Source organism: Impatiens glandulifera, chromosome 3, assembly GCF_907164915.1.
Source record: "Impatiens glandulifera chromosome 3, dImpGla2.1, whole genome shotgun sequence".
NCBI classification, from domain to species: domain Eukaryota; kingdom Viridiplantae; phylum Streptophyta; class Magnoliopsida; order Ericales; family Balsaminaceae; genus Impatiens; species Impatiens glandulifera.
In genome coordinates this window covers 58,132,724-58,143,488 of record NC_061864.1, presented here as the reverse complement: position 1 = coordinate 58,143,488, position 10,765 = coordinate 58,132,724, and the positions used below count along the sequence as shown (strand labels likewise).

The 10,765-nt window shown below is 30.7% G+C and overlaps 1 long non-coding RNA gene across 1 annotated transcript; it reads left to right on the top strand.

Moving 5' to 3' along the window:
- The first annotated feature begins 9,878 nt into the window (after positions 1 to 9,878).
- Positions 9,879 to 10,558, top strand: LOC124928912. The gene is made up of 2 exons (XR_007098609.1): positions 9,879 to 9,984; positions 10,124 to 10,558. It is a non-coding gene; the product is annotated as an uncharacterized LOC124928912 (long non-coding RNA).
- Positions 10,559 to 10,765: the final 207 nt, after the last annotated feature.

Sequence of the window (10,765 nt, the reverse complement as noted above, 5' to 3'; positions counted from 1 at the left end):
GGAAATCCTCGAGAAGATCAATGAGCTCTCCAACCGCCTCAATCGGTCTATCCAATGAAACCTCCCCGATTGTCATAAAAATAAAACTATGAATTAAACGCATCAGTTGACAAAAATCACTAAACATTCTACGAGTTTTTTTAAGCTAAATGGTCCACCAGAAGATAAGAGGGATATGTGCCAATGACTTAGACCAATCAAGCTCACCGTCTCTATCCACACTTCCGAATAACTAACGATAGATTTCGGCATAACGCACTGAATACCAACATGTTCCATAATAAGCTCCATATCGCAACCACTCCATCATAGTGTAAGAGCAAGTGGGGCACTAACTCCGCCTCTTTATGACACATTCTACAATGAATCGCCATAATAAACCTTTTTTATGCATCTGTTATTCGTTAAAATTCCTCCATGCATGACACACCATCCAAAGAACGATATCTTTTATAGAAACTCGGAGTCCCACAATTTCTCTCATATAAGGTCGTAAGGAGTAGTCTTCGTAATTAAAGAGTAGCAATGACTAACCTTAAAATTATCGATATCTTGCCAGCGCAAAATATCACATGAAGAAGGATTCACCTCTTTACGGCCCACCAAGTTCAACACTTTATCATGGGAATCTAACTCTTCAACATTAATTTAGTCTTTTCATATACTTAATTTTCATTGCCAAACCATTACTACTCATGCCAAACATGTCATTGACTATAGCATCTCTATAAATAACGATCGATACAAGAGCCATGGACAATGAGGAAATATCTCTAACACTACACCATTCATCCCAGAAATTAATACTTCAGGTTTACCATGTATCCCTTCTATACTATAGTGGACATACTATTCAGATTTAACTCTTGTTCATGTGATAATGTACTCTAATTTTTTTTGTTTGTTAGACCTCCAATTTTAATGCAATAATCTGTAAGATATTTTTGGTTATTTATACATATTACCCAATTTATTTTTGAGATTTCCTCAAGTAAACAGTTAAAATTACAAGGATAAAAAATTCTAGTGAAATTATGTCTTTAGGTAGCGTTTGGTATGTATTACTAGTAGCGTGTGGTGCGTGGCACAAATTATATATAATATAAATTATATAAAATTATATAAATATATATGAGATATAAATAGTATATGGTAGTATAAGTTGTATATGTTATTATTGTTTGGTTTGAATTATAAAAATGATATAAGTTGTATATGATGTATAATTTCTTTGTTTTCAATTATAAACGTCCAAATTCACTTACTAAAATCATTAACTATAGTAAGCATTAAAAGAATAACTAATAAATGATTTTTTCCTATATGTACCCCAAACATCAATATGAATCAATTCAAAATATTTTGAGTTACTTGTTTCAATAATTTAAAATGACCGTTAATTCATTTTAGATTTGTTACTGTTGAAAAACAGGATATAAATCTGAGACTAATCAAGATAAATAAGAGATAAAGTATCAACTAAGAAAATACGATAAATAACACGAGATTTACGTTGAACCCATATATTTATAGTCACGTAATTGGGCCTAGTGGGCCCAATATCATACAATTAGGATTTTAATTTATTTTATTATAACGCAGGCATATGCCTAGGCCTAGATCAAAACTCATATGGATCACCATAATCTAACAATCTCCACATTGACACAAATCCAATATGTCAAAAGGAAAATTGATCTTCAAAATATAGACAATAATCATAATAGTCTCCACCTCTTCCAAAAGCCCTATGGGTTTCAACAACCAAGACCAACTAAGTTCGAGCAATGCTCAAACTTAGCAATGGGGAGTGCCTTCACCGTCATATAAGTAGGATTGTCAACAGTACTAATTTTGCTTACATCAATATCACCACCAGCAGTAACATCATGTACAAAGTGGTATCGCACATCAATGTGCTTCTTCAAAAAAATATTATTTTGACTATCACAAAAGACTTTCGTCATCTGTAAATTCTTCTTAACTTCCCCGAATAGTCCTCTCAACTAGATAGCTTCTTTACAAGCTTATATAATGGCCATGTATTATGCCTCTATAGTAGACAACACGACTGTAATTTGTAGAGTATATTTCCAACTAATCACACAACCTCCAATACATAAAACAAAACATGTAAGTGATATTCTTCTGTCAAGATTGTCAGCATAATTAGAGTCGACATAACCGAAAACTCCATCTTTAGTCCTCCCAAACTGTAGGTGAACATCAATTGAACTTATTAAATAACATAAGATTCACCAAACTTCTCTTCAATACTCTTTACCTGAATTTATCAGGTATCTTCTAGTGCTAACTGTATTTACTGAATATGTCAAATCTAATCGAGAACAAACCATTGCATACATACAGTGCCGACCCTAGGGTAAGGCAATCAATGCAGTTGCATAGGGCCCCCCACTTTTATAGGGCCCTCATTTTTTTATATTTAATAATATTATATTATTAATATTATTTTTTCCTCTTTTTTCTCCTTTAATATTAAATATATATTATAAAAATAATTTTTTTTATCTCCTTTTTAGTCTCGTATTATAATTTATTAATTATTTATATTTTGTTTTATTAATTAAAAATTAATTTTTTTTACTATTTTAGAGGCCCCAAAATTTAAATTTGTATAGGACCCCAAATTCTAGGGGCTTCTGAGGGCCGGCACTACATACATAAGTGAGTCAATTGCAATGAAATATGGAGCTCGTAACAAATACTCGATATCCTCATCAGACTAAGGTGACATAGTTGAAGAGAGTTTAAAATAAGTTGATAATGGAAAACTCACAGGACTAGCATAAAAATTGTTGAATAGATAAAAGATTTTGAAGTAGATGCAACTATCAAAATTACTTCTATTGAAGTAATAAGTGGTCAGAGTCAAAAAAAAATTATACCACCGCCTTTGCGATTGTTTTAAATCATGAAAAAATTTCTTCAAATAACAAATACAGTCATCTTCTCTTAAGACTGTAAATTCTTTAGGTTAATGCATTTAGGTGTCTTCATCTAAAACTCCGTGTAGAAACGCAGTCTTCACATCTAACTACTCAAGATCCAAAATATGCATCGCCGCGATGCCAATTAATACTCAAAACAAAATATATATTTACAACCGGAGAAAACACGTTAATAAATTCAATTATAGAATTTGACTGTAACCTTTTGCAACCAGTCTCACTTTAAACCTTGCTTGTATCTTCAATGCCAAGTGTACATTCTTTTTTTTAATACACCCACTTACAACGAATAGCCTTCTTTCCAACGGGTAATTTTACGAGGTTCCACGTACTATTTTTATGAAAATATTTCATCTATTCATTCATATCAATCATCCACTTATTAGAGTCATCACAAGTGACTTCATCAGAATATGAAGAAGGTTCTTCATAAGAATCAATAGTTTATGCAACACTCAATGCATGAATAACTAAATCAACTTCATCGAGTCTTTGAGGAGATTTAATATCACGTCTTGGCCTGTCAGTAGCAATAGAATATTATGGTGGTGTAGGCGGTGGTGAAGTATCAGACAACTCTAGTGTAGTTGACGGTAGTATTACAAGTTTAGATTATGATATGCTCTCAAACTCCACATGTGTACTAGAGTCTTGTTGAGTATTATTACCAGAAGTGTTAGATTCTTGTTGAACATCATTGCAAAAAGATATTGAGAATGTAGCATGTAACATATGTGTTTCATCGAAATTAACATTTTGACTATTATTACCTTTCTAGTTTCTGGACACCATAGTTTGTACCCTTTTACACCAAATTTATAATCAATAAATACACTTCACATGTCGAGTTTCCAGTTTTCCTTGATCAAAATGAGCATACGTCGAACAACTCAAAAATCTCAAATTATAATAACTAGAAGGAATATCATACCATACTTCCTGTGGAATCTATTTTTAATTACAGTTGATGGAGAATGGTTGACTAGGAAGCATGCTAAAGTTGTAGCTTTAGCCTAAAAAGACTTTGATAAATCAACATTAAGGAGCATACAACGCACCTTCTCCGTCAAAGTTCTATTCATCCTCTCTACCACACAATTCTGTTGTGGATTATTAGTCATTGTGTGGTGTCTTACGATTCCTTTAGTTCTACATAGAGCATTAAATTTTTCAGAACAGAACTCCAAACTATTATCAGTACATAAACGTTTTATTAGTTTCCCTGTCTGTTTCTCAATCATAGTCTTCCACTCCTTAAACTTAGAGAACACGATCACTCTTTTGCTTCAAGAAGAAAGCCCAACGTTTCTGGAGAAATCATTGATAATGGTCAGCATATAATAAGCACTTCTCATATAAGGCACCATAGCTAGTCCCCAAAGATCAGAGTGGATACAATCCAATGTTCCTTAGTGTTGTGGATTACTTTAGAGAACCTAACTCTTTTTTTTATTATTGATGACGCAATGATCACTAAACTTCAATTTACTAATACTCTGGCCATCAAGAAGTCCTCGCTTGTTCAACTCGGTCATGTCATTCTCACTTATATGACCAAGTCACATATGCCACAATTTTGTGACATCATCATTAGATAACGAGGAGGTAGCGACATCAACATTACCTACAACTGGTGTTTTTAAGAACATATAACATGTCAAGTTTTCTTTCAACTTTCATCACGACAAAAACACCTCTACTAACCTTCATAACTCTATATTCAAAATTGTACTTGTAACCTTTTGAATCGAGGGTACTAAGAGAAATAAGATTTCTCCTCAAATTAGGAACATGTTGTTGGAATTAAGCTGATTCCATTAATGAATGGAAATAAAATTATGAATAAATAAAATCAAATAAAATTTACACAAATTCAAATGTGAATTAACGGTGAATTTAATCCAAATTATAATTAAATATTAATTATTTAATTAATATTTAATGCCTAATTAGAAAATTAAAGTATAATGTTATGATAACCATCTAATTTTAATTGGCCTATCAATTGGCTAACGTTTAGACACTTCAATTAGCTAGCATTGAATGTCTAACATTGTATTTCAATAAATTAACGTACAGGCAACGATGTTAATTATTTACGGACTAATTAACAAATTAATGAGCAACATTCATTGTTGATAAACGTTTTGGATTGTTTTATTTGAAGGTTTAATTCTCAGCAATATATACCCATTCATTATTCATTTTACATCACTACATCATTTTATATTTTCTCACTCTAGAATTTCAAAAGTCCTCTTCTTGTTTTGTGAGTGTTCTTCGAGTTCTTTGCTCGATATTTCCGTTGAAACTCGGTGATAGTTCATTACATTAATCAAGTTCGACGAGTAGTGATTTTAGTGCAGAATAACTGCTGGATTCATTGTACCCTAGGAGACAACCATCTACGATAAGTTCTAGCACAAACGAGAGACGAATGAACTATTTTAAGGGAAATGTGCCTCGAATCAACATCTCAATCGGTGATTTCGTTCTTCGTATATTTAATTTTACTTAATTTATTTGTAACATCATATGTATATATATTTTCTAATTTATTTCAAGGAAAGATATCTAACACATGTCTCACATCATCAAGTGTACGAAAAGCTCCATCAAACATCTTGATTTTTATTGTTCTTATACCCACAACCTTGCATGATGAATTGTCTCCCATTAATACAACACCTTTGGAAATTGTATCATATGTTGAAAACTAGTCCTGATTGGGACACATATGATACGTACAACCATAATCAAGTATTCAATCATCTTACGACCTTGCATCGCAAACAGAAGCCATGAGGAGTTCACTATCTTTAGCGTCAATAATACTGGTTTTACTGCAATTTTCTATCATCTTTTCAATCAGAATATCTTCCTCTTTTTAAATTTTATTTTGTAGATTTCAACACTCATATTTTACGTGGCCTTTCTTGTAGTAATTGCAAGTCTTTCAAAGTTTTCTTGAATTTGATCCATTTGTTTGACAACATTTTGAACAAATTTCTTGGGTTCTTCCTCGAGTAGTAAGACCCTCTACCGGACCATCGAAATGACTAACAAAATGTTTCATCTTCTCTTTAGAGAATAATGTATCAAAAATATCAGTAGTAGTGACTACATCACAACTAAATAGAATAGTATCCCGAAAAGTTATATATGATGGGGCAACGAACACAGAAGAATCAAGGTTAAATCTTCATCGTCATACTTGACTTTCAAGGCTTCCAAATCAATAATAGTTTCTTTAAATGTCGATATATTCTCTTGTAGAGACGTACCTTCTAATATACGATAAAAATATAATCGATGTTTCAGATGAAATTTACTAGAAAGACTTTTTGTCATACATAGTTGTTCTAGCTTCATCCATAATCTAACAGCACTCGTCTCTTTTAGAACATCTTATAGAATATTGTTCGATAAATATAGATGTAATAGAGACAATGTCTTACGATCCATTCTCTTTTTCTCTTATGTTGTCCACGAATTGGGCATCCTATCAAACCCTAGTAGAGTTTCATCCAAATCCATCTGAGTGAGCAAACCTCACATCTTTATTTGTCATAAAGAAAATCTGGTATTGTGATCGAATAATGGAATGTCGTACTTAATACTTGACACCTCCAAAAATAGATATAGTCTTAGAATAAAAAAAAGCTCAAGACTTTGATATCAATTATTGAAAAATGGGATATGAATCTAAGACTAATCAAGATAAAAAAGATATGAAGTATCAACCAAGAAAGCACTATAAATAACACAAAATTTATGTGAAAACTTAAGACTGAAAAAACCACAAGAAGAAGGAAAATTCAATATGATTAAAGTAGAATATTATAACTTAGAGAGAGAAGAATAATATCAAATATTATGCGTGTTTTTTTGTAAATAAAACTCTAACTAAGACCATATATTTATAGTCACATAATTGAGCCTAGTGGGCCAAATATCAGACAGTTATGATTTCATTTTATTTTATATTATTTTATTATATCGCGAGTCTAGTCCCGGTCCCCGATCCAAACTCATCTGGGTCACCATAATCTAACAGTTACCTACTTCACAATATCTATTTTTTGAATTATATATAGGATACATGTGTTTTAATACACAGTCGGAAGGATGCTCAAATCTAACATTCAAAAGATCATTTTCAACAACACTTGAACAAATTGAATCATTCATCTTATTCAAGTCAACGTTGTTCTTAATATAAGAAAATATTTTTTTAGTATCTATAACATATAGTAAATTCGATATGAAACCGAAATCTAAAATATCACTAATATCATGGTCCTTCATTTTACAATGTGAAGAATCAAGAAAATATTTAATTTTGTTTCATTTAAAATGTTTTGAAACAAAAATAAGATTATACTCAAATTCTGGAATAAGAAAAATATTTTCAAGAATAAGTTTTTTATTTATCAATTTCACTTTATCTATAAAATTGACAAAAGCTTGTGTTTTGTTTTGTTGGGAAGAAATACACAAACTAGTTCGACTAATGTTTTATTTTCAAACATATTATGTTTTTCAAAACATACATTATTACTAGAACTAGTGTCAATGATCCATGATTGTTATTTGAGTTTTAAAAATTGTATTTATTTGATTTAGAACAATTATAGATTTCAAAAAATACTTTAGAATAAAACTAACCCACAACATTTCTATTAATTAATGATTCAAAAGAGGAAGAACTATTCTACTTCATTTGTTATAGTATAACATTCGGTATATTAATTGTTTCTTGAGAATTTTCTTGATGAGAGATGTTCTTCTTCTCATCATCACAATAACTAATCGAGTTGAAGCTATATTAATTTGATTCTTTATTTTCTTCCCTTCTTTATTTATTTTCCACCACTCAGGATACCCTATTAATTTGAAACAACCCTCTTGTAGATGTTTAGTTCCTCGATAGAATTTACAATATAAATTTACCAATTTAGTGGTTTTCTTTTATGTTCCGACTTTACTACGATAAATTCATTTCCTCCACCAGTATTGATTGTCATTGCATTATGTTCAATAATCTCCTTCTAAACATGACTATTTTTTTTTTAACCGAGAGAATATAAGCATATGTTTTATCAATATTTGTTGCAAATTCAAACAAAAAAATTTGGCTTCTTACAAAATCGTAAGAGTCATTTAAACTTGTCCAGAATTGACTCATTCTCCTCTTAACATCATTTTCTTTCACTTGGTCTGAAATTTTGCAACATTTGTAAACTCTAATCTTGCAATCGCATCTTGACAATGGGTTTAATGCTCTAAATTCATCCCTCAATTGGATCATCTTGGATTAATAAGGTACCATATGGGCAATGTTTCATTAAATTAATCTCTTTTTGAAGTTCGAAAGAAGACTGTTCATTTTTTACTTGATATCGTTTCTTGAGTCCTTGCCATAAGTCCATTGTAGTCTTAATATGAACAAAATTTTCTTTCACTTTTGCAGTTAACGAATTCATTATCCAAGACTTAGCAAGTGAATATATTCGAATTCATCGAATTTGTCTAGCAACATCTTTTGGACAAGAAACCAATATTTCTATAAATCCTTACTTGAATTTTACTTTAAATGCAATACACATGATTCTACTTCAACTAATATAATTTTTTCCATTAAAAATGTGGTAACGATTGGTATACCAGTGCATCATCTGAAAGTTGCGTCATTATTTCTTGAGGTTTAATCGACGGTTTTTCTTCGACCTTCTCTGATTTTTCTTAAACTCTTGATTTCGACGTAACTTTGATTGTTTCAGATCATTCACTACTTGCTTCAGATTTATCTTGCTTTGATACTATCTAAAGATTCAAACTAAAAATTATGTATGAGATCTTGATAAAATATATATGGTTAGCAAGAGAGAAACCAACTAATGAAAAATTCAAAACACAAAAGTGACTACTCCTACGAGGTTATAAAAAGATATTAAATTTATGAATATGTTAATTCTATCAAATTACTACAAATTTAACCTTCTAAGTTTTGTAGTTAAATTATAGATAAAATTATTACAAATTGATACATGAGAATTCTCATTTTATAACTCGATAAATTGGCATTCCCAATACATAACTAATTTTAACAACGTTAATCTATTTTTTTTATTTTTTAGTAGCGTGGTTGTTTGGCAACTAAAGAGAAGTTATTGTGTAAGTAATCTCATTCTTTTGATTGTTATCATTTTACATTAGTGTACTTTGTCACCAATTGTTTGACTTAAGTCCTCTAATTTAGAAATGTAACTAGACTTCAAGTATTTAATCCAATTAGTTCCTCATTCACGACAATTTCTCAATATGTAAGTTTTTTTTAATTCTAAATGTTCATTATTTATACACTTTGTTGTTTATGAAAGAGTATAAATACTTGGAGGGTGCTCATTTTCTTTACCACCACTCATATATGAATTGGTATTTTATTTTTGTTTAGTTGGATCGATTTTTTCGTCCCAAAATTTAAAATTCGAATAATACTCTCAACTTTTTGTAGGTCGTTTGTTGCTCATACCCGTTAAATGTCTTGATGATGTTTACTCGAGTCTATATATGTACATTCTCTTATAAGCAGCAAATGAGATAAAGTAATCAGATATGAAATTATTTCTTCTTTTGTTCAATAAAAAGTTTTTGAAGTTGATTTTCATTTGAAGACTCTCTTACATGGGAAAATTTGATCAAATGACCCTGAAAAGGGTTGTTAGTTTAAAAATAACCTAGCCCAAAAAGTTTTTGCAAAAGTAATATTTTTTCAAAAAAATTGACCATTCCCTTAATATTTTTTTTTATTTCTTTTTCTTTTCTCCCTCATTTTCTCTTCTCTTGTTTCCCTCTTCCCCGGGCGACCGTTCCTATCCTCCCTCCCCGACTCCCTGAAGAATCTTTCATAATTGAAATTTGTTTGGGAATAGAGGGTATTTTGGAGGTGCAAGAAACATTGGGCAGTATTTGGATGTTATTCAAATTAGTATGTTCTACTCTATATGAGGTAGTCCAGTCATGTATCATGAATTGTTTGTTAGTTGCTTGCTCATAACATTTGTTAATTTGTTGATGCATTGGTTGGTTGCACATATAATGTTAGTGAATGAGTTTTAATTTCACATTCTATTAAATTCCTTCTACAGTGAGGAAGACCTTCGGAAGGCATTTGGGCAGTTTGGTCCTCTCAAGGATGTCTACATTCCAAAGTCTTACATTACTGGGTATGGTTCTTTAGATTTAATTAGTCTTGTTATTGAGCTTATGCTGCTCTGTTATCTCTTGATTTTGTTTTTACATTGAGGTTCTTGATACATAACAGTGGAATAAAAGTCTTGAAGACACTAATCAAGTTTTAAGAGGTCAACGGGAGAATCAAGTAGTAAGAGATCTATTGACATCAATGAAGTAGTAAAAGTTGTGTTCAAGGTTTTGTAACGATAGAGAGAAGATTCAATGAGTTTTTTTAATTTTTGTATTCTTCTACTTACTTACTAGAAGGGCCGAATGATACTAACTCTTGAGAACTCGCCGTAAACTTGGGAGTTGTAACTTCAAATGCATCAAATATTTTGTTATGATTTTTAAAATCTCTAAGCTATTTACCATTTTTTTTAATAAAATACATTTCATTATAAGAATAATGAAAAACAAATTGGAGATTTTATGTCCAAATTCTTTTTCCTATTAGATTCAAGTTATTTGGAGACTTTTTTTTTATTTAGATTTAATCTAATTAACCAACATCAAACAAACCCTTAATTTGTAATTGATATGAAAGGGGAAAG